Genomic DNA, 23,122 nt, shown 5'->3' on the forward strand with positions numbered 1-23,122 from the left:
CAATACTAGCCCAGAGGACTCTTTACTGGCTTAGAGGTGGTGATACCCACTGAAAAACAGGGTATATCTCATATCTTATCTTTGGGGCTTAGGTATCTAAATCAGGATTGCTTCACATATGTTGCCAGTCATAATAAACTGGAATTTGTCACTCAACACCTTATGAAATACAGTATAGCTACAACAGCTCTCCTAAAGGAATGGAGCTCATTATGAAAGCAGGTCCATTTTATTTTCTGTGACCTCTGATGTAGCTGATGCCTGTGACATTTTTTCCACTGCCACAGAGATCATTTCATTTCATGTCTTCTCAGAACTAAATATCAAAAATATTCTGATAAGAAAGACAATATCCAGCTTTTTTTTTTTTTTTTTCTTTCTCATATTTTGGTCTCTTCATCATTTCAGGTTTTTTTGATGTTGTCATTCAATGACCATTCCTAAAATCATTAGCTGCTTCAAAGGTGGGTTTTTTTAATTTTCATCTGAGCAACACCAATAATGTAACTGACAATTCCTTTAAGTATTAATTTCTCTACCAATTCAGACAATCAGATTCATTGCCACCTCAAGACTCAGCTATCATCAGTCATCTTAGCCTATCAAAACAGTCAATCTACATAATGGGAAAATGTAAAAACCTGGGGTCAGGAAAGAGCTCTTTCTACTTGAAAGCTACAAGGAATATTTTATTAGCATACCTCAAAGACTTCAGCTGCATATGTGCACAGTATAGGTCAAATAAATGTTTGTGCTGTCCTCATTTCTCTAAACCACCTGGAAAACAGTTTTAATCCTTGAGCATTTTCTTCTGTATGTTTCTACTAGGTGGTTTGGGGTTGTTTACTTAGAATTAATACGTTTTTGTGGATTAAAGAGAATGACCAATAAATACTGATACCTGAGTAGGAATAATTCTTGACATGAAATCAAAATTACCCTTTTCTCTATTGAGACAGATTGTAGGAGGCCCAGAGAGAACGTCATATGAAAATCTAGTGAAATTCCCTTTTAACTCTCTGGATCTGATTCAAAATCAGTTGAATTTAAGGAAAAAAATCTATCAACTGCCATGTGCTTTCACTGAGACTGTAATTTGTGAAAAAGAATTGTTCCATTTTTATATTAATCAATCATAATTTAACTTATAAATCAAAATATTATTTCTGTCATTGGCCATGCTGCTTATGTGGGAGTATATTGTGTTCCTCAGAAGGAACAGTCCCTGTCCTTTCTCCTATATACTACAGTATGTCTTTTCAAGTAATGGTGAGAATAAGTTAAGCCTCAAAAGCTAAATCAAATGAACATTGGGGCAAAGTGGGAGGACTCCCAGAAAAAATGATATGACTTTTAATGGATTTCCAGGAAGGAATCATCAGATCCTTCCTGCCTGCTGATTCTGAACCTGTCTACAAGGTAAGGTCTCCACTTTGAGAGTTGAGTCACTTCAGCTACTGATGTATGAAGCTGGTACAGTCAACAGATGCTACCCTCTGCATTCACCTCCTAAAATGATCGTACTTTTTCAATAGTTTCAGAACTGATTATTACATTTACTGAAAGCAGAAGACCTTTATGTCTTTTTCCATTAAACCCATTTCTCCATTTTTAGCTATAGTCCTTTTATCTTCTTATATTCCTTAATGTTGGTAGTAAAAATACTTCAGTGTATATCAGATCTTACATGTACATTGCATTAAATTCATTGCAGATATAGAGCATGCTCTCAAAAAATTGATTTTTTTCTACTCTCATGTGGTGAACACCTGCATCTTTTTACAAAGGAATGTGGTTGTAGCAGGAAAGAGAGCTTGCTATGCATGCATCTTACTTCCTTTCTGTTTGTTTTTTTATAGTAGAATTACTTTTGAATGTCTCTTTTATCCCCTTATATATGAATAATTTATACATATATTAAATATATATACTCTCTCTGAATGAAGCAATTAACATATGACATTTCAGACATATATTTGCTTTTTGGAGATGCCCAATTTCAGCATTTCAACCTTTTAAAAATGAATTTTCATGACTGGAAAATCTATTCTACCACTTTCAAATGTGACAGGTGTTTATGGAGGGGAGGATTGCAGTGTGGTACATTTTAGGGGTGTTAGTAAAACAATTCAATAAGTGTCCCTACTGCCAGATCTGATTCTCTGCCTCCACTCCCATTGGCATCAACGGGAATTTTTTCAGGACTTTCATGAACCTCCTATTGGGAAGAAAAAAAATAAAATCTCAGGAAGGTAACAAGATTCCCTACTCAGATCCTTAAAGATACCTAAGTAGCTAGGGTTAAGGAACAATGAAATGGCCATTAGCAAGCACACATTTCAATGGTGGCATTTTCCAAAAGGTATAAATCGTGGAGGGCTAACTAGATGGATAACAGAAATGGAAATTATATGATAACCTTTGCTCAACTATAGGCTTGTACAACTGACATAAGCATCTAAGCTAAAATTCCCTACTCAAAAATACTTATTTCATTTGTAAGCAAGCCTAGAGTAATCACTTCACTGTCTGCACTGTCTGCACACCAACTGGAGAACTGGTTAAAATGTGCCAAATTCAAAACAGATGTTACACTTTCACTGAAGCATTTTATGGTAAATTTGGTAGCCCAAAGTATAAACAGAAGACAAACACAACATAAATTACAAACAGTGAAGATTATTGAACAGTCACAAGACTTGTACAGAATTTAGTGAACAGGAAAACATTTAAAGCAAATGTTTCTGATAGATTCTGATGGTTCAGTTTTCAGTGGCTTTTCATCTCACATTACTTCCTGCAATGCCAGTACATTCAATGGTATAATAAAACATCATCTGGAAATCTGGTATTTTATTGTTTGTTTCTTCATCACAGCTTCATTAATTAGACAGTGGCATTACTTGTAAAAACATTAGTAAAACCATGTAATAATAGTCTTTTTTTTTTTTTTTTCTATTTTTGACAAGAATGTTGTATCCCACTTCTATTCCAAGATCCAGGAAAAGGGAGACAGTTTTGAGTGATTCACAGCCAGACTGTGCCTAGAAGTTTTGATTTCAACAAATACGGTCTAGAGGAAATAAAAATGAAACAGGAGATGAATTGGTAAAATTTCCTTTCCTTTCTCTAGGAAGTGCAACCATGTCTATGAAAATCACTGTGGGGCGGAAAACAGCTTCTGCCCCAGAGCTCCTGAGACCTGTTTCTTAGCATGGGCCCACGATCATGGCAACTAGGCTGAACTCTGAAATGGACTGGAAATAGATGGCACGATCCTATATGCCTGTGCAGCTTCAGGAGCGGCATTTTCATGCATTTAGCCACCTTGGAGTGTGGCACAGCTACCATGTGATGGTTTGTATGAAATCAGGTCTTTCAGCAGAGACTGAATCCTCTGATGCTACCATTTACATGTCAATATAGTGCTAGTGCTAGTGATATGAATATCTTTTGCACAGTATTGTCACTGAAATTGGGAATAAAGAAAACTTCTTAACACCAATGTAGCACTAAGAAGCAGACATTCCTTTATTGCAGTGCTGGGGACAGATAGTAATTTCTCCTATCACATCTAATCCAAAAACAGATTTGATTCTTATTTATTACCCTATCCTATGCATATTCATCAGAACTAATTATCTTAAGCTCAGCCCCCTTGCACTTGCACAGTCCTTTCAGAGGAAGGGTGTATCAAAGATTCAAGAATATTCTTCAGAAGTCCTGCACATATCTCAGGCCACATATAGATAGTTCTTGGACTGTCCATGTTTGTTCCATTGGTTTCTTACACAACAGCCTCCTCAGTGACCATAAGTTTTAGTTTTCCAGATTACTCTTTTTCCTCTTGGCATGAAATCAGTAATAAAATGTTACATGACTAAGGTTTGTTAGTAATTTTTCCATAGTGATTGTACTGAAGCAAACAATAATACATGGTAACAGTATTATATGACAGAAGGTTAAAAAATAAGTATTTACTCGATACCAACATACAAATCTTCTAGTTTTGACACCACTGTTTTAAACTAGCACCAAACCTGAAAATCAAATCCTAGACTGCAGTTGCTAGTACTACACATCTGCATACAGAACAAACACAATCTGAATGGAAGGGATTAAATGACTATTCATATTACCTCACAGGATTATCTGGGTCAGTTTTACCTGAATGCGCTGCTCTATCAAATTTGCACCAACCCTAACAGGTCTGATGTGGGAGTTGCTTGATAAAATTCTAAAGTCTGTGTGGTTCAGAAGGTCAGACTTAATGATCACAGAAAACCTACCTGGTCATAGACTCTATGAATAAAATAGTTTTAACTAACTGGTTACAAAGCCAGCTTAGTCCTTGTTTTCTATCACTGTACCAATGCAAAGCAGTCAGAACCTGTTCGTGAATTTGACTTTTAGATTTCCTGCTGTTCCTGTACTCACATGAGGTTGACAACTGTACAGTCTCACGTATATGTCAGTTAAGCCCAAAACTCTTATTAACATCAATAGTTTTACATGAAAACAACTCTATGTTATCCATGAAGCAGCGGTTCTGATCACTATAGTGGCTTTTTTCCTTTCAATAACTATAAGGGAACAGCATAAGGGAACACACAGGGAATCTCAAACTCTGAATGTTCCCAAATGAAAAGAACAGCAACATCCTGATTCTTATTAGAATTCAGGCCCTAGTTAGAACTGGCAAGGTTTGTGGAAAAGATGTAGACAAAAAGAGTTAAATTTTAAAAATTAATAACAAACCAATGATTTCCATTCTGAATACTGACATCAAGTCTGCGTGTTCCATTCTGTAAACTACATGAATGCCCCTGCTTCATAATCATTTCCTTAGATATTTTTATTAGCTAAATTGAAACAAAACCAAAAACTAATGCCCAAAATTTTTAATCTGTTGACATTACACTACATCTTTGTATCATGTTTTACTACATGTTACTTAGTTAACGCTGATACAGACCATATGCCTGGTAACAATAACCTATGCATTGACATTGCCTTTCATCAGTATGTGCTTTAGCAAAAAGCTGGAATTAGAAAGACTGTTGCATTAATTAGCTAATTTGTATAACACTTTGAAGAGGCAGACTATTTTTTTTTTTAATTTCATCATCTGTTATGGCCATTTGTTCAACTAACCCATTCAATTACAAAAGAATAACCAGGGAGTGCATGAGGCATAATTACCTGGTTTATGACAATTTACATTTTTTTCTCATGTGATTTGACTAAAATTAACACTAGGATACCTAATTTATGGCAATGCCCATGAGAAAACGTCTAAACAATTTTTAAAAAAATAGAAATAGAGCAGCTCAAGGTTGAAAATAGATTCAGGAAAGGGCATAGATCTTAAATTGCGCCTGTCCTTTGTGTTTATAAAGTCTGACCCTGTCTGCACTGATTTTTAATCAAAACCTTCCTGTCTTCACATTGGCTAAACACAAAATACAAAAATCCCTTGACCTGTATCATATTAGTTATCTGTATAACATGAAACACATAGCCACTACAGTTTTCCTCTGAAAGGCTGAACAGCAAGGTGAGATCTTGACTCCTTTACAAGTAAAGGAAATTTTACCCTGGTCTTCCATGTGTTAATATTTAATCCAGATGTACATATTGAGCTGTTACAGCCAATAATTGCCTTGATACTAATGGTCCCAAGGTGCTATTAATTTTGCTGGAAAATGGAGAAAATCAGAGAGCTTTCACTGGTCATGGATTTCCATCCCTCTTCAACTGTATTATGTTGAGATCCACCTAAAAACCCCTTTTCTTTGCTGTGTATCTACACCTACAGTGGAAGTATGAACTAAGGTGACTGAATATTTTAATGGTATGTAAGTCTAGATCACTAGGTTTGCTATTGGTACTGAATATATTAAATAGTACTTTGGTAGGTAGAGGAACAGAAAGACAGGTGACAAATTCAATGTAATGCACAAATAAACAGCTAAAACAAGAAAATTATCTGGATAATAATTAAAATCGTTATAAATGGATTTTGTAACAATTTGGAAACCTTTTTTTCCCCAAACTCTCCATGAGATACTGAGAAGGCTTAAAAATAAGAGATATCTCCTCTCCCTTCTTCTGAAATATGATTCCATTCTGCAAAATACTATAAATAACAGATGAGTAAGATCATTTAGATTTGCTCTCCTTTTCCAAGATATTCAAGTAGACTTTTTTTCAACATCTGCAAATTTCTACAAAGCTGCTGTGCATTCAGCTTCAGTGTGCTTTAGTATCCTACTTGGAATGAAACCTTACAAAAAGATTGTCTGGTATTATTAGTTTATAAACAAAATATGCAGGGTGACAAAAAGATGGAACAGAGAAAGGATTCATCTTTATTTTGTTTCTCAGCATGCAGTAAATAAAAACATAATAGCATTTCTGATTTACAACCTCAGGAGAAGTTAAAATGAGCACATTTATTTAAAGAACACCTTTCACATACAGGGGAAGTCTTTCACAACATCATTTTATTTTTTTTCTAGACAAAAATGAGTACTAACAGCTAATTGTCAAGAGCAATGAAGTATCCAGAGAATTTTTCCCTCTTTGTCTATTTCACTTTCTTATACAGTCTGTTTTCATAACACAATAATTACACTGGCTTGTCACTGGTAAAAGACTATTATTTCATCACAAAAAGAGAAATCAGAAATGAACTGTGAAGAAAAGCATAGAGAAAAATACAGGTCAGCCAGCTCTAATATTCATAATAACACTAGTAGTTTAAAATATATATATATTTCAGCTTCATGTGGAAAGGGTTTTCTATAGTAAGTACTTACAGATCTATTTGTTATAAACCATTTTTTTAACTGGTTACTAAATATGCATTAAATCCCTGCCCTCCTAAATAGACCCAGAAACGCAGTTCAGGTCTGCATTTTCTTTTTGCTTTGCCAGCCTGAAAAACCTTCTTGCTGTATCAGCCAGAAAGAGGTCAGACTCTGAAATGCTGGCAGTGCCCTGTGTCCTCCAGGTGGAAATACTACATAGTGAAATGGAAAAACAGAAATGTGAAATATCCATATTTTTAGTTAAAAAATATAATAGTCTGAAATCAAACACTGCTTGTAACGATAGACTGTCTTGCTGTCTGACTGAAGAATCCTTAAATACATTCTTGTTAAATGTGTGGATGGGAAGGAAGGGAAAATAACTACTATATATATATATATATATAAAAAAAAAATCCAAAACCTAACAGTATTAGAAGTCTGTTATGAATCCTGGGAGAGAAAGGAAAAAAAAGAAAAATTATTATTATTATTAATAATAATAATGACGACAACAACAACAACACAACAGAAAGGCTTTGGGATGAATCTCTCTTAAAAATTGTAGGTGCAAACTGAAGCTTCATAATATAGTATTCACTAAGGTGCTTCATAATACAGCATTTTTACAGTTTCCTGAATATGAGGCTTACCCCCTATATTGCCTACCAAAGAACCTACAAGCTCCCCAGCTTCCCTCGGGCTCTAATTCTTCCCTGAAGTTCTCTGGCACAGTTTGTGCGCTCTGGCCTCTCAGCCGTAGCACCTCTGTTGTTTCCCTTTAAAGTCCTCAGTAATTTAAAGTAGAACACCAGGTCTGCAGGTGATCATTATGTATTATTTGTGTCTATAAGGGGCACATAGTGGTGGTGTAAAACACGGTGACTGTGTAGGGGTTTTGAAAATAAAATTATTCTGCATTACCCCTCAGAGGTCACAAAAGCCACAACCTTGAATCCCCAGTTTACATACCCACCAAAACTATACCCTCCATTCTCATGCTCTTTATGTTCCTTTATATTTTTTCTCTTTTCCTTTACAAAAATGTGAGTAGATGGGTATTTATATTTGATTCTTACAAACAAAAGCACCCGTCTTACCAGAAACATTGGAGATATATTAATTTGTTTGGTTTAATTTCAGAAGCACTGCAGTCAGGAAAATACATGAATATTTTTAACTTCCATTGAGGAAAGCACACACCAGCAATCCTAAAATAAAAAAGGCAGTAAGAAAGGGCACAGGAGTATCAGCAGCCTAGGAGTATTTTCAGCTAATTGTCTGGAAAATATGTGGGTTTCATAAATCATTGATAAGGATCAAATGCTTGGCTCTCTTCCTGTTACAGGTTCCCATGCAGATGAGTTCCATCACTCAGAAAGCCAGACGAGTTGAAAATACAGGGTCAATTTACCTAATTTCTCATAGTTCTAATAGAATTTGTTATCACTTTTAGCACCTCCCACTTTGTTCCCCAGTATCAAGTATTAAAGGTTTCACAAGTCAGTCAAACTGCCAGCAGTGGCTCTCCCGCAGCCTTCTCAGCAGGGAGCAGGGCCAAGTGCAAACAAATTTCCAGCCTTGGAACACTGTAGGAGCAGTGTGGACAAATCTAGCAGCAAGGGGTGCCCACAGGGACAGGAGAAAAAGTGTGTGTTAGTGTTTCTGGGCTGCAGGGAGGACAACAGACAGCTAAAGGATTAGCTGTGAAATGAAACAGCCCAAAAGGCGGGATTGTTTTGGAGGGCATTTTTCCCTGTTTCCCCCATCCAAAGAGCGTTCAAAGCTGTATGTTTTGTGTTTTCTCACAGAGGGGCCCTAAGTGACAACTAGCATCGATGAAAACAAAGGAAAATGGCCCTGCCATCTACTTTGTCTTGTAACTTAGTGCTCTGAACTCTTTCACTCTCCATCTCTTCCAACTTTCTGGAAGTATCGATTGCCTTCTATTTCTGCTCTATTAGGAATCTATTCTACATATGTTTGGTCCCCTGAATCACATATTGGTTTGACATCCAAAGGAAACAAAGTAAATGTCTCCTGCAAAGTCTGTTAGACTCTACCACACTCAAGTGAAGAGCCATACTTGTTTTCCAAAGACCTGTCCTTTCCTGACAGCAGGTAGATCGTGTCACTTTGAGTTGGAATTGGTAGGAGAACTTCCATTTGGGTTTAAAAGACAAAAAAAGGATTATTTTTTTGTTGGTGGTCACCCAGCCTAAGCTAAAAATTAAAACTGAGCCCCAGTTGTGAATAGTTTATTTTGCCTTCTGCCACCGTGATAACTCATATCGATGTTTGCAAAAACAAGGCTGGAGGACATGAAAAGTACCTGACACACAAGTATTCTTCCCTATACAGCCATTATTATAGTGGTTTTAAAACACCTTATTTCAATGTACTTGTCCTCAAAACAGACCATAAGATAGCAAAGCTATCGTACACTCATTTAGTAACTTGAGGAAAATTCTCAGACCCAGTTATTGGAAGTCACATGGGAACTCACATAAAAAGCAGGGAATTTATGTTATAATAAGAGTCTCAGCGCCAACTCCTACAAACTCTGTCATTCTTTTTCATTACCCAAATGGTAGGTGAAGCACGGAGAAATGTGCCTAAGCAGCAGTGGATTTCAGAAAAGAGCTGTGGTCTTCCAACTGTAATTCTTTCTAAGCCTTAACCACTTAACTGCTTGTCGTTATGGATTGCAGCCTGTTAGCCAAAACAAGGTACAATGTGTACTCTGTTCTGAGCTAACCCTATTTTCTTTGTGTTTTCACTTGCTTTAGCAACATCCAGCTGAGGACAAACTGTTCACATTTCTGCCACAGTCAAGCCAAAGTTGCACTGACTGCTATTCTTTAACCCTAAGGGACTGCGATTTCAGAGGTACAAAACCAACAAAACAATTGTGTTGGTATTAAGAGATCTTGTGGTAGGAAGCAAGCACCCACATCATAAGAAGCACCCATGCTTCAGAAGAGTTTACATCCCTGGCTGTGAATGGGGAGCAAAACAATTATTTTTTCTGTTTTGCAGGTAGGGAAATGAAACAGAAGACAACATCCATTCTGCCAGACTTCTTTGTCTTCCAAAATAGGCCTAAGGAAGCCAAATCTCCTGATTTTATCCACAGTGCTGATTGTTTGGCCACATGTAACTGGTGACGCTTTCCTGACTTGCAAGTTCTAGAGGAAATGTGATTACTGGTACTTGAATTACAGGCAGCCTGAACTCATCCTTAGTTTAGGCTGCACATAAACCCTTTCAGCCCTTGCCACAGGTGATGCCAGAGATCCTTTAGGACTTCAGATTTTTGCCTACTGTTGCAATATGTCTGCAAGAGTGCAAGAAGATGAACGGGATAGCCTGCTCTAGGATGTAGTAAATGGCAAGTGCAAAGGTTGGAGAGGAACGAGGGAACTTGTGTTAACCAGCCAAGGGTGTGCATTGTCAGAACAGGAATACTTCTTGTGTGCTTATGACACAGTATTGTTAGTGTGTCTGCTTGCCAGCTGTTTGCAGTATGTTCAACCCTGTTCCCCCTGTTCCATCATTCCTCTCCAATCCCTGCATAGTGCACAAGAGAAAACCCATATCAAGGCACCAGTCTAGCCTGGACTCCCAGAAAGCACCAGAATTCAGCGTAAGAGACCTGACAACGTAAATTTAACTGCTGGTAGGTTTGGACCTCAGGCTAATGCTTGGCTAACAGCACGTACATACACAAGCAAGAGTAGATTAAATCTCCAAGACCACATGTAAGGTGTGTGGCAAAACTAAACTATTCTAATAAGGATTATTTTTTTTTAGCATAAATCTTACGTTGCCACTGAACTTGCTGGCTTTCTACAGCCGCATCATCTTGGCTTTCTTCTTCTATGCCATTATTCACAGCAGAATTTGATTTAAAATGTGTATAGGAGCTAGGGCTACATCTGCAGATATGTGAGAAGTAAATAGCTTTGTAGATCTGGATCTCTCTTCTCAAAGCCCGTTGTCTCCATTGTGCTTTCTTTCCACACACTACGCATCTCTATGACAAATGGTTATGGCTGCATTTGATTTTAACATTGACTGATGAGTACAAGCTAGGCAGGGGGGAACAGAAGGGTATAGGGAGCAAATATTCAATTTCAAAAAACTTGTTCCATAAAACACATCATAATTTTCAAGTGAAAAGGACATCTTCATTTTCTAAATGGGCCTTTTAAAATGATAGGCAATAATGGGAGAATAAGTCCATTATTCATTTATAAGGGAATTAGCATAACAAAGCTGCTTAATGTGAGAGTTCAGAAAGCTCTGATTAATAAATTAATCCTTACATTTTACAATAGGTCTCATTTTTTGTGAATAATTTCTATAAGAAACTGTTTTAATAATCTCAATGTTTTCCTTTAAAAAAATTAACTCTTTATGAGGTACAAAGATTAATTTCATGTTGTGTAGATGGGTGTAAATCAATGTAACTTTTGAGCACTGATAGCATTGCACAGGGGAAAAGCTGGAGGCAGGAGCAGAGAGAGCTGCACTGGTGGCCACACAGCACATGAGGGTACATCACACTGGTGTTAATAGCTAAGCAGCATGATTTGAATTAATCTCAATGGTAATTACTATAAACGAAAAAAAAAAAAAAAAAAGAAGTATGAGCCTTCAGTTTTGAGAAGAGTAGCCTGAATAGACAAAGATTACTTTTTTTAATCTTTTTAAATCCCTTTCATAATTGCTCTTTCTATAAGTTGCTTTTTAATGTGGACAGTCTCTTAAACTTGCCTGCTCTTCCTTAGATCAACGTTACAGTACAATTAAAAGTCTTTGCTTTTCTGAAAAAGATCTGTTCCAGATGAAACACTTTCCATATCAAGTCATTGCTCTGCTGCCTTGTGAAGACAAGTAAGGCACCATCTCAATCTCCTTTTCTTAAAAAAAGTCTTTCACTCTATCTTCTTTTTTAAGCTTAGTGAATCAGGCCTTTTTATGTGAATAACACATAAAAGGGTTTTATTCAGGTTTATTTTATTAGTAGCATTGTTCCTAAGTAGATGTAAGTAATGCCATTTGATGTATGGCATCATTCCATGTCTATTTCTGTATTAACAATTGTATATAGTAGCCTTTCTCTTTTTGCAAGAAGACACTAATGAAACCAGCACTTTCTGATTCCATTCCTCTTTCCCCCCATAATTCACCTCTGATACTGTTATTTCTCCCCATGCAAGTCTAATCGTAATGGACAAATCTTTCTGATTACTTTTGGAGTGTCAGAAAGGATGCTTACAATGGGCACCTTGCGATAAAGTGTTAGTCACAATGAAGCAGAGAATGGTGAATTCTGCACAGCCACACTACGCACCATGCAACGCTTGATGTGACTTACTCCAGATTGCTTTCAGAAGCCTTGGGGAGAGGCTTAATGACACAATAACATAGGAAGGCAGAAAAGAAAAATAATTATGGCATTGGTAGTTGCACCTTGAATAATGTGAATGCCACTTTTTCTGAGATTATTAAAAAAATCATAATGTGATTTGACTTGGAAATAGGACAAAAGGGCCTGAGGAACTTGCTGACCCCCCCAATTTAGAAGTCCAGTCTGCACAATGATAAAAAAGTCTCAGCCATTGGGTTTGTGTCCTTCCTACTGGATAACGCAAAGGTAGTTTCCTTCTCTGATCTACTGCCTACATGTCAGCAGCAGAACAACTGAAAACTCTTCTGCTGGTTATCAGAACAATGCGGCCTCATTTCTGGTATTACTGACCTTTGCTCCTTCTGTCTCTTCTGGTACATTCAGCTTGTCTGTTCTTGTCACACCTTTATTCTGTAAATCTAAAAGACAATTCACTGCTTTGTTAAATGGAATAGGGCAGCAGGGGGGAAAAACCACTGTACACAAAAATAACAGTATGCATCTAGACTGCATATCAGTGCTTCACAAATTGCTTTTACTTCAAGTGCAAGCCAGGAACAGCAAATCTCTAAAAGGAAAGCATTTGAAAGATTACATTCCCTAACAAGTCTCATATTCCAAAACAGAGGGGAAGGCACTTTTAGAAAACTGTTCCTAATTCATGTTTCATTACAAATTAATGACACAAACAGGAAAGCAGAAACTCCATTATTTCTTTGCATTAGAATCCTTCCATCAAAGAGCTTTCAATTTGAATTTTATTCATGATTTCTCCTACTATTTTTTTGTTTAATTTATGATCTATATCTTTATTATTTTGATTTAATTTATGGTTTCTTGTTGCCTAGCGTGGCTTAGAAAGAGCTGTGAAAGCTTGGTAAAAGTCTATCTGGCAAAGCAATACTGTCTTTACAAAAAAATTAATAAAGTTTGCCAAGCTTATGAGCCTAAAGGGTGTATCATTTAAATCTTTCTGTTATGCTTCAGGAAAAGAGAGAGAGAGAGAGAAGCCTTTAGGAATTACTTCTTTGCCACTCAGTACAAGCCTCCATTTAATTCTTCTTCCCTTTGGCATTGCTGTTGCTCACAAGGAATAAAGAAAAAACAAACCTTGCTTTCACAAGTTCCTTTAAGGTTTTTTCATATTTTTCCTCACTTCATTCCTACTGTCCTAGTCCCTTTCTTCAACTCTTCTCTACCTTATTACATGCACAGAAGCTATCTTTCTCTTCCAGCTCAGATGTAACCATAAAGCAGAGATTTGGTGGCAGTTGTTGCCTTATTGGCTTGGAAGCTCTGTTGGTTCTCATGCGTGCCAGGATGGTAATTTTCACTGTGTATAGATGTTTGCTCTATGTACATTCATGTATCGATATTTCTGTATGATTGTGTATTTTCCAGCCTTCACTGTGAACCTACAAGCAAAACCAGCAGAAAGCCATGAGATTTAAGGACATGAGTTTGCTGGAGTCCACTAGCCAGCTGCTAATTGTGGATTTATTCAAGACAGAAGATTCATTATATTAGTATTTATGCTTTTTCTTTACTATTAAAAATTCTAGCATAGTAGCATTTCTGTCTCAGTAATGATTTAAGATCCACCTATAGTCTTAAATTACTCTCTGTATGTCATATCTTCCTTAGACCCAGAAGACATGTTCTCATCTGTTGACTATTTAACCTGAAATGTTTCATCAAAGGCTAGACTAGCCAGGGTTCACAGTCATAAAAGAAAAGGTAGAGCCTGAAAGAATGACAATGATTCTCTGTACTTTCCAAAGATAGGCAAAAGAATAAAAACAATAAAGTATAAATTGAGGAACATGACTTTTCATTTCTGGTTACCGAGGGAGAATAATACATAAGCCACAGTCAGGTCCATTAATCTCATCCGGCCAGATATGAAACTCCATGTATAACAGCACCTCATCTGGTTTTTGTTTTCTTTTGTTTTGCTTTGTGGCCTTTCCATAAAATTGATCGTTACAATGAAAATGAGAAAATGAAAAAGGAAATTTTAGTGATGTTCAAAATTATGTCCATAAAGTATGTGAACATTTTGGACACCATATAGTAAAAATATTTTTTTTGCACACATGCCAACCTATTAAAAATTTATTTCTAGAGTCCTGCTTTCTTTTGAGCATCACATTTGTAGTCACACTTGTTTCTAAGCCTGAGAACAATACAGAAAAGGGGCCACAAAGGTAACCAAGTGCAATCTTTGTAATTCCTAGTTTCCAGGTTAGCCTCAGTCCTGTTCAGCCACTGGTGTCAATTAAAAGTGCATCAGAGCAGCTTCATCTGCAGTTCCTTCTTACGGTACGGATCATTCTTGCCAGACTCTTCACAAATCAGGGAAACAAGAGACACAATTGTTCAAAGTCCTCTGGACATAAGAATGTCCTGCCCTTGGCTTCAGGCTCAAGTCCCCCAGTCAAGCACCACAGCAGGTGCTGAAAGCAGAGTAGTAACTCTATAATCAAGTCACACCTGTATTATTCTGGTGGCTTAAGGCATCAGAGAAAAGGTTTGTGTGGGATCTGCTCTTTGCTCAATCAGTCATTTAGCTTATAGTGGTGAATGAATGGTAGATGTGTGATGCATGGCTGGTTTTCTTCTCTTGAGATGTGAGCATGCCTGTGGGAGGAGGGAGGGCTATCAGTCTGCTAGGTAAGATGTCATTCCACAAACCTGCCAGGAGTAAAAGAGAAGAAATGCCAGATATGGATTCACAAAGGCAAAAACCAGTGTCTTTCTGTTTCATGACTTAAAGCTTTAGAAAAGATGACCCTGTGGCAAGTCTGCATCATACACTGACGCAGATATTCACTGTCTGTACCATAGCATGCAGGAACTAGAAGAAAGGGTGTTGTCCTGATCTTCTGTCATACTGCATTACAGCTTAGCCTGAGGCCTTAAAACCTATGGACAGCAGATATCATTTAAGAACTAACTTGGAAGTTAAACTTCTGAACTTGCCCAACTTGTGTTAAGACTTAATCTAATACAAAGCCCCAAGCTGTGAGAATAAGCAAGTGCACTATTTCTATTTCCCTCTCACCATCAAGAAGAGTTTAGCCTTATAATCTTATTTAAAGTGTTGTCTATGACAACTCATGCTCTTAAAAAGATCATCACACTAGATTCCAAATCAAATAGCATCCAACAAATTTACTCCAGTGCCTGTCTCTCATGGCTAACAGTGTATCCCTTTAAAATTCAAGACATGAACAGGGAAATCAAGAGCACTATCAGAAACAAGAAGAAAACAAGGAATGACGAACATTCTGTAAAAGCAATATATTTATGTGCAATCCCCAAAGCACTCCTTACAAAATAAGCACCATAACTTCATAACCAGTAAATGGAGAAAATTAAGGCAGCAGAATCCAGTTTTGTAAAAACCTAATTAGGATGGGCAGTAGGATGGTTTAGGCTCACCTCTGGGATTTTTGAGTGCTTCCTACATTTATAAAATGGCTCACAATGAATATGAAATAGTGAAGAAGAAGGAACATTTTCTTAGGAGAATGACTGTCATGTTTTTTTTTAATTCTGAAAATTTCTTAGGTTGTTCAATGCTACAGCCTAGTAAGACATGTCAGAAGTAGGTTTACTGTATATTTAGTATCTCTGCACGTCCTTGGTAGAGGATTTGTCACTGACTATGCTAAGAAAATGGGTGATGTATTCAGTAGGCCCTGGGTTTTAACCAAGGTTATTACCTTTTTTATGTTTTACTCTTCTATATTAATAGACCTCACTTACTGTTTTTATAATTTTTTAAAGTGAATTATTTTTTAAATGGAATAGTTCTTTCAGCAGAAAACAGATTAGCTTTCCTCATAGTAGGAAAAGTAACAACTTTTGGGAAAGGTGGCAGGTTATGAAAATTATAAGGCATTTGCTACAATAAGTCTATACGTGTTTTATTGTTATATTTTGCATATATATGTTGTGTGGTACTTTAAAAGCTTCCAAAGAGTCTAAAATACAGAATACAAGCTCTGAGTTTGAAATCTACTGTAGAGTATCTTTAAGACCTTTCTGATATTTTTTCCTCAGAACATGTAGAAGGTGTAGGATGTATGTGAGCTGGGAAGAACTACAGAAGTATCAAATGTTACAACATTAGACGTGTAGCTCCAAAATAATTGGATGCATAAAAGTAAGTGTAAAACAGCCAGTTTATAGCAGACTTTAATAAACTATATGTAAGGATTTCAAAAGCTACAGCTACTGTGTGTAAATAATAATACTCCCATTAGATGACTTGCAAATACACTTTGAAAAAAATATTTAGGTAAGTGCAAAAAAAAATCTGAAAGAATTCCTCTACCAGGGATGGATATTTGAAATTGCAGGTTTAAAATGCTAACTCCGTTTCCATGCATCACGGGAAAGCCAGTGATAGACACTTATGTCAGTGTCGGTATTGCTAACTTCAAACTTCCAAAATTCATGAGTCAGCCTAAAAGACATTTTATCATTGACCTAAAAATCATTAGGTTAAATAAAGGTGAGTGGCTCATCTATCCTTTCCCATCTCCCCCTCTGTAAACTGTCTCATTTGCCTTCAGGAACTCTTTTCCTAACTCTGAAGACCTAAAAGCTATGCATTCCTTAAACGAAAACTAGGAAGTCTCTTGGCACTCCATCAAGCTTCAGCCACAGTAATGTGGAAGAAACACTGTATACTGTAGTCTTTGTGATTAAAACTGTTGCTATTTCAATTTTGATATGAGAAGAGTGAAAAGATCTCATGGCCATGAATGTTCAGTTTGGTACCACGAATAAAGGTGATTGACAAATACCAACACTCATTTTCACATTTTCAAAGAGAGTGTCAGAGTAGTGCCTGAAATTTGGGAAGACCCAAAGTCAAAGCAAGGGGTCATGTGTGTCACTTATACTCACATTAAGAACATCTGAAGTTACTCTCACTCATTTATTTCAGTTTTCACGGAGAGAGGGAATTATTTAGACTTTGTGAATGTGTCTCCATGTCTTTAGTTAATATGTTAATATCATTTTGGCATTTCTCTTATCCACTTTTATATTAGTATATGTAAGAAAAGTTAGTGAATTCATTTTAGCCTAGACATCACAGAAATTGTGACTGCAATGATTAGCCAGATCATCCAAGACCTAAAAGCCCAAAAAGTCAACTCTCTTAGCAATTAAAAAGATTTCTAAAGGCCTGGAATGAGATACATTGGAGAGACATTTGAGAAAAATTGTCCTATCATTAGTAGTTAAAAAACTGTATCTTTCTATTATCCTTTTAAAAAATAAAAATGAAATTGCAGAGGGAGTACCTAGGGCTATTCTTGCTGCTTTTTATTAATTGCCTGTGGGCAGTAGTATATCCCTTGATCAAGTAGGGTTGGTGGTTAGGAGGTTTCATTCATCATAGACCTGTTGATGAATGGGGCAGGTAATTTAGTGCCAGCAGACACACACAAGGCTAAGGTACTCAATGCCCACTCTGCACTGGTTTTTGCCAAACAAAGTTTCCCAGGCCTTTGCTCCTGTGAAAGTAGAAGAGTCTCCACCTGTGGAAGACAACTAAGCCATGTGTCCCTTGAGAAACGCCTATGGGACATATAAGGATGCTGAGAGGTCTGGTTAATGACATGAGGCTGCTCTCAATCATTTTTGAAAGACTGTGAAGATGAGGGATGTCCCAACAACCAAAGGCAGGCAGACATTCTACCCATATTCACAAAAGGCTGAAAAAAGAATCAAAATCTGGCCAGTTGAGCTCAGGCCCATCATTGGGCCCTGGAGAAATCAACTAGCAAGTCCTCTTGGAAACTACTTTTGGGCTCATGAAGTAGAGGAAAGTGACTGAGGAATAGCTAGCATGGATTGACCAGGATAAAACCATGCCTGAATGTCTTCTATGAAGAAACGACTGGATCTGTGAATTAATGGAAGGCAGTAGATATTGGCTACTTTGGTTTTAGCACAACTTTAGACACAGTATCTAAGTCAGGACATTATGGCCTAGATGGGTGAACTACCAGACAACTTGGACTGTCAAGCTCAACAGAGAGCAGTTTGTGGCTGGTACTGTACCTGCAGGCTGGTTACAAGTGGAGTACCTGAAGGGTCTGCACTGGGACCTCTCCTGTTCAACATCTTTATCAATGACCTGAAGGAGGAGATGGAATGCACTCTCACCAAGTTTGCAGATGACACCAAACTAGGGGTGCAGCCAACGTGCTTGAGGACAGAGTTGCCTTTCAGAGCGACCCAGACAGGCTGGAGGAATGGGCCAATAAGGAACTCATGAAGGACGAATGAGAGGTCGTGTACCCTGGACAGACTAACCCCTGCAACAGCATGGACGAGAGGCACACCAGCTGGGGAGCGGATCTGCTGAGCAGGACCTGGAGGTGCAGGTGGGCAGTGGCTAAACAGAAGCCAGCAGTGTGCCCTGATGGCCAGGCAGGCTAGAGGCATCCTGGGCTGTGGTAAGCAGAGTATAACAAGGGTATCCCTGAAAGCCATTATTTCCTTGGCACTTGTTAGACCATAATAGGAACCCTGCATTGAATTTGAGAACCTCAAAGTACAAGAAAGACATTGACAAAGTGGAGCAAAAAAACAGGTTGTCCAGTGAGGTTATGGATCTTTCCCTTTGGAGGCTTATGAGGCCCAGACTGCAGAAAATGCTAAACAACCTGATGTGACCTCACAGCTGACCCTTCTTTGAGCAGCAGCTTGGAATATCTGACTCTTTGAGGTTCCTTCCAACCAGAATGACTTTATGGTTGCTATTATATTTCTTTTCTAACCAACATTAAACACATCTTTTGCAAGCAATTACATAGGTGATATTACCAGTGATATGGATAGGAACTGGTGTGCATCAAAGTTCTTTACCCAAACCATCAGATAGGAACAAAAATTTTATATGAAAAAACAAATTTCAAATTGTTTCTTTTCTCTTCTTCTGGGTCCACAAAATTGGCACCTCCAGAAAGCTTCCTGTCCAAAATGTGTGTTGACTTCTTTCTTTCTGAGCAACTCTTCTCATCATTAAAACATGTTTCTTTTGCTTTACATTCCTTTTCAGCTCATCTTTACCCATGAATGGATATTTTCTGTTTGTTTTGTGTTAGTTTTCGTTAAATGCAGATTTCATGGGTTTTTATAGTCAAATAGTAATCCAAAAATTGGGTGCCAGGGTCTTTTGTTTTTAGGAACAGTCCTAAGTAGTCTATAAACTACCTACCTATTATTTAAAATAGAAGACTATTCTAGTATAACATATTAATATCTTAAGTGGTATAGCAAATATTAATAAATAAATAACCACTAGTTGAAGTATTTTTATATATTCCTTATTATGTGTATATACGCACATTATATTACTATACCTATTACTGTTTCCCATAGTAGCTGATATTACCTAAAACTGGTTGATTGTTTGCCTGAAGAAGGAACAAGTGACAAAACTACAGACTGAATACATCAAAGAAAAATTAAATCTAGTGAACTGTTGATATCATGATGCCTCAGAATTCAAACAATTCATGTAAGAAAGACAGGTTTTTGATGTCTCAGATCAAAAAAGGTTTTGTAGTAACCATTCAAATGTAACTATTTTTTCCAAAATTAAAATAAAAGCTTTACCTTTCTCAAAGCAATTTATTTTTAACAGCTTCTGAGCAATTTAAAAACTATTTTTGAGATAGTCAACAAAACAACCCTTAGTATTTTTACTTGCTAGTGAACTAAAAAAGCAATTATTTACACATATTTGCTGAAGTATTTATCCTGAGAAACATTTCTTTCAGGCTGTAACTTGGTTTGTCTCCATTGTCCCAAGAGATTGCAATGTTGCTTTTTTCTGTATTTCAGGAAAGTTTATGATACTGAAAATCATATAAATTAGAAAGAGGAGCCAAAGATGTCACCAAAATCTTTTTTTTTTCTTCCTCTTCTGTTATTGTGATAGGTTTCTGTGTGCATGTTTAAACATGTGTGTGCATGTTGAAACCCAAGTGTTTTCTTCTTTCTTCCTCCGTCTTTTGTTAGCATGTTATCTGAGGTACAAGGATACTGTTATTTGAAAAATCAACTGCAGATGGATTACATTGAGCTCAAAGTGTAACTTCAGTTCCTAGTTCTATTAACAGAAACAGGAAGTTTCCAGTCTCCAAAGAGTGATGTTTCTACAGAACAGGAGGAATCTTGTCTGTTGTTGTTAAATAGAAAATAATGCTGGAAATAACTCCAACTCAAGAAACAGGGTCCAAGCAGTGAATGTACAAGGTAGGATTTGAGACTTTGCAGGGGTGAAATCTGATAATCTCTTTTTCTGGAAAAATAAAGTAGCAGAAAAGGAAGCATGCCAAGGTGGACAAAGGAATGGAGTCTAACACCAAGTTAATCCAAAATGTCCAGAAAATTCAATCAGGGTTATTTTAGGGCAGTGTGTGTCTTTCCCAAAGCAGCTATTTTTTCCAGGAATACAAATGCAAAGAAATCATCAGTGGGATAATTTTATATCCTCATTTAGCAAGTCCACAATGAAGCTTTGGCACAAATGGCCCTGAAAGTATCAGTCAAGAGAGGAAAAGGGTGATTGCTTAAGAACAATAATGTTGATGTGCCCTCTGGAAAAAGAGATTTTGAAAGAGGAAAAGAGACATGAAAATAGCAAAAGTCTTGTTGCTACAATAGCATAGATACAAACCCAGTATTCCCACAAAGTATGTTCACTTTTAACTTCCTTAAGGCTGACTTCTACTCCCAGAAAGAGTATCTCTGATGCCTGACTCCTTAAGTGAATCAAGGGCAAGGCACTTCGTTCACAAGTAGGAACTAGAGGAACATTTACAGCAACATCAGCAAGAAACTTAACTGTGTTCAAAAAACAAGTTAAGTCCTTAATTGTGAAGTTCATGAAGTGGCAACTTTGAGATGCAGATCAATCAAAGGCAGGATTGATACAAGGGCAGGTATAGATCCCTCCGTCTATTCATTCGCTGGACAGTACGTGCATATTGCATTTTGCTGCAACTGTTTCTAAGCCCAAGACCCTTATGATCCATTGGCAGAAGCTACACTGTGTCAGCTGAAATGGAGTCTTTCTCTGCTGGTAGAATGTGCATTACATTCCTCTTAGCAAAAACCTCTCCTTATGTACCTGACAGGTTATTCTGCGACTATGGTCTTAAAAAATAAAAACAAAAAAATAAAAAAATCAGGTTTCTTTTCTGAGGCAGATGTGCTCTATTTTCTGGAATATCTAAGAGCGTTATTAGAATGCAATGAGTTCTTTCATATCAGCAGCAATACAAAATACCTTTGTGCAAATTAATCATTCACTGACTTCTTCTGACTTGACTGGAAGGCCAAGTGTGCTCCTTATCACTGCTAGTATCACTGAAGGAACAATTAAGAAGAATCCAGACCACCGTTCTAAAACTGAATACAGCAAACAAACCCAGATTACACGTTTAACCCTGTAACACAGAACAGCAGGCAGGCAGGTCAGAGACTAAGTAAGATTAATAGACCATAGCTTTGGTTAACCTACTGCAGTGTTGGTGGGAGGTGGGGAGGGAGGGGAACCCATACTGTAGCAGTCAAAGACACTTCCAGTGCTGTGCATTAGGTATACAGATATTTCAGGTGACAAGGTAGAGGGAGGTGCTCTGTCAGTTACCTTTTTGAAGGACACATGTTTGTGGACAAACTACTACTGAAAAAATGAACACAAACATGCAGATAAGTTCTCGTCATATTTCTCTCCTCCGATTTCTTCTGTTGAATTACTTTAGAGTCATCACCGACTTCTGTATCTTCATATGGCAAAATCGGAAGTACGGTTAACTTGGCTTGATGTTAATGGACGGCTCACTGTGTGCACCACAGGTAGCTGTAAGGAGTATATATTTTGACTCATGATTCAATCTAACCTTGATCTCATAGTGCCAAGATAATATTCTATAAAAATTTAATGTTATAATGAGTAAGTAAAACTTATGAGACATGATTATGGGATATTTTTTGCAACACTGAGATTTTCTTTCCTTCAGGCCTAGTACATTAAATAAATGGCTATTCATTTGAAAGTGCTGGAGACAACTAATAAGAGACACTTTAGCATCTTCTCATTTTGCACATGCACAAAGTAATGATGTTTGGTATTTAGTATTTATGAGTCTAGGGAACATTTACTGTATTAATGTAGTTGTACTTCTCATAAATGTGTATCTTTAGCACTTAGAACATTTGTATGTTTTGGTGAACATAATGGTAATGTAGTGTGGAAGGCAGTGCAGTCCCATTGTTGGATCCTTGAATGAGTGCTGTGATGCTTGAGTGGCCTTCAAACCACAAATCAGTGCCTCTTCCCCTCCAGGCTGTGGTTGCTGGTTTCTGCTTTTACAGTGGTCCCTGGAAGAGAGGTGCCACACACTAGCTCTGTATTACTGTCCTGAGATTACCATCAGTGGTCTCATCCATGTCTTTAGGGCAGCTGGTCAAAAGCAATACTTCCCTTTCATCACACCCTCTCCCTCTTTTACGTTAGACACAGCACATGATGGGATAGGATAACTGGGAAATTGGATATAACTACTGTCCAAAGGTTAGACTTTGTGACTTATAGTTTTACTTCAGATCCCAGAATTATCTTGGTGATTTACATATGGCTATCCAGTTCCACTTCACAAAGACTCTCAAAAGCTATAATTGTTCTGCCTGCTAATTGCCTGTCCTGTAAAGATATACATAAGGAAACTTTTTTTCGCACTGAAGATACATGAAGGTTGTTCCCTTTATGTTCTTCAAGTGAGGCATATCACCCTGCAAGAGGAGTGAGAGGAAGTGAGAATCTAAGTTTGCTTTTTATTTCATGTAAAACCAA

General features: G+C 37.2%; 1 long non-coding RNA gene across 1 annotated transcript in view; it reads right to left on the reverse strand.

Moving 5' to 3' along the window:
- Window positions 1–14,765, reverse strand: part of LOC308061687 — a 61,931-nt gene extending 47,166 nt beyond the window's left edge. Inside the window, exon 1 of the long non-coding RNA XR_013927322.1 lies at window positions 1–14,765. This exon is cut by the window's left edge and continues 32,958 nt beyond it. This is a non-coding gene — a long non-coding RNA (uncharacterized lncRNA).
- Window positions 14,766–23,122: the final 8,357 nt, after the last annotated feature.

This window comes from Falco punctatus (genome assembly GCF_963210335.1).
Source record: "Falco punctatus genome assembly, chromosome: 3".
NCBI classification, from domain to species: domain Eukaryota; kingdom Metazoa; phylum Chordata; class Aves; order Falconiformes; family Falconidae; genus Falco; species Falco punctatus.